Consider the following 2,809-nt stretch of genomic DNA (forward strand, 5'->3'; position numbering starts at 1 on the left):
CTTATAAAAAATCTTATATTAAAATTTTTAAATCTTACAAACAGAACATTTTTTTATGTATTTTTAAGTACAAAATAACTTGTATTTTTTGAGATTTTCATGAATTTGGTCAAGATTCTAAATTCAAATACTTATAAAAAATATTTTCACTTTAAATTTTGATATTTTTTAATTGAGAAATAAACTATTTATAAAGAAATTCGCATTAAATGTTCAAGCATTTTTACCCATTCTTAAATAATTGTTTATTAATATTTATGAAAAAAATTCAAATATTCAATTGTTTATAATTTTATAAATAGTTCAAATAAGTCAAAATATTTTGAAAATTATACCTTAGGTATATTGAAAATGATAATATAAATATTTGGTGAAAAAGGATCACATTTTTGTAGTTATTATTCTTTTTTAAATTTTAACAAAATAAAGAAATCAATTTAATCAAAATCTGGTTTAGTAATTGTTACATAATTGAAGTTTTTGTTATTTTATTTTTGTTATTTTTAGTTGTTGGGCCATAGATTGCATATTATTATTATTTGAGTCAAAGGTCCTCTATTATTACATAATAGCTAAAAGTTGTTATGATTTATTTTTAATGTTATATGTAATTTCGTTAATCGTTAATCATTAACAAAATAATATTATAATATACCAAACATTTGTTAAAATGTTTTCATAGTTCTAAGCTCACACATTTTATGTACCAGTAGCTTGTCAATATCTGTCCGGCGACTTCGACCACTGTTTTACAAGCCTATCACTTCATTGCATACCCAATTACTTTTGTATAAATTTAATACCTAGGTATTAGTGGAGTGCAGAAGTAATTGGTGTCCAGGTCGCGTATTATTACGATATAAGATCTCAACTCGTATAATAACAAAATAATGAATATTGTTCATCAAATAGTTTAAAAATATATAATTTCGTTCAAATTTGAACTTAAGATATCTATGAAGAAATTCTGCTTAAATATTTTTTAGATTATTTGGTTTCAGTATGAACTTTTTACCATTGGCGCAACTTTGCATCCAAAAAATAAGACCCATTTTCTAAAAAATATTGTACCATAATGTATATTGAGAAAAATAAATACCTATTAAAATATTATGTTCTCAGCTATACATAATATACAGTGGCGTGTTTACAGGGAAGGAGATTAAGCCCGGGCCTACCCAATTTTTATTTGACTGTTTGGTTTTTTTTTTATTAAAAATAAAAATGTTACCTACCTATTAATAATATAAGTAATATTTATTATTGAATATTATTAGCATACCCATATTCCACGTGATAGGACAAATCTTTCCTTATAGTTATGAACACACTTACACACTACAAAACAAAACTGGCCTAATGGCTATAATACTCAATTATTTTGTGCTGGACACGCCACTGATAATATATATTATATACCTATATATATATATATATATATATATATATATATATATATATATATATATATTATATACACTATATAGTCATATAACAGAGTAAGACAATGTATAATGTACAAATATATATTATAAATTATGACTGAGAACAAAGTCATATGACGTATTACGCACATACACATTTTTAATAATTACTCTAAACGTTTTAACTCAAGTCGATGTGTATTCATTTTCGATGGGTTTTAATTAATATAATCTTATACTATTATCTTAAACTTATTAGAAATTAAGTATAATGATGGATCTATTATTTAACACTAAGTTAAATAACTCAAAAACTACTTGTTTGAGTTTCAATTTATCAACATTTTCAAAAACTAATGAGCTTAACAATTAGGGCCATGAAAAGATTTATTCTCGTTTGAAAAAAAAAAATTCCATAAATATTAAGTGTGATATTTTTTTTATACTTAATCGTATAAAATAAACTTCTCTCAATAAAAATTTCTACAAATGTATATTGATTTTTTGTTATAAATAATTTACAAATGATGTATATTTTATTTGTAATGAAAATGATGCTATAAAACTTCGTGTCGGTTTCCCTCAGTTTATGCACATTCTAATATGAATAGATACTATGTCGGATGTTCTATTATAATTTATAATTAATAAAAAAATTAAATGATTTAATAAATAATAACACGACATACGTACTTTGAATAAATATTTTACGTCATAGCTAGTTGTTTGCGCATAATGTTGCAAACGTAAATTTTTTAATTAAGATTTAATGATCATTTTTAAATCAAAAAAGTATAATTCAAAAAGATGTGTATTTCATTTTTGTGTAATTTTATATTTTTTATTTATTCAAAGAATAACAAATTTTATACATATTATAAAAATATGGTGTTAGTGAACTAGTAACATATGTTTATTTTCTATGAAATCATCACCAGCCCGGATAGCTCAGTCGGTAGAGCATTAGGCTTTTAACCTAAGGGTCCAGGGTTCGAGTCCCTGTCCGGGCGAAATTCCTTTTTGCATTTTTTTCGGGCAAATTTTTTTAATATATTTTAACGGTATCCGTTATTGTCATATATTTCGATCAAAATATGTTTTTTTTTATTTTTTATTTGCCGGAAATTAAAAAAAAAGTTTTGCGTAGTCACTTATATTTTTGTGTAGAAAATTTTTAATTTTTATTGGTATAATAACGTCAATAACGATTTATATCTTCTTACGATTTTATAATATAATTAACTGTAGAAAATTGAAACTTAAAGTATTCTATTAAAATTAAATTATTATTTTTGATTCACAATAAAATTAATATTTGTCCAATTGTCCATATATTTCCTTAAAGTGTTGGTAAAAATGTTTAGGCTTTTGTCAAAAATCTGTAT

General features: G+C 23.1%; 1 non-coding gene across 1 annotated transcript; it reads left to right on the forward strand.

Annotated features, from left to right (window-relative positions):
- Positions 1-2,361: 2,361 nt before the first annotated feature.
- Positions 2,362-2,434, forward strand: Trnak-uuu (transfer RNA lysine (anticodon UUU)). Its single transcript has one exon. It is a non-coding gene; the product is annotated as a tRNA-Lys (tRNA).
- The last annotated feature ends 375 nt before the right edge of the window (positions 2,435-2,809 follow it).

Source organism: Rhopalosiphum padi, chromosome 3, assembly GCF_020882245.1.
Source record: "Rhopalosiphum padi isolate XX-2018 chromosome 3, ASM2088224v1, whole genome shotgun sequence".
NCBI lineage: Eukaryota > Metazoa > Arthropoda > Insecta > Hemiptera > Aphididae > Rhopalosiphum > Rhopalosiphum padi.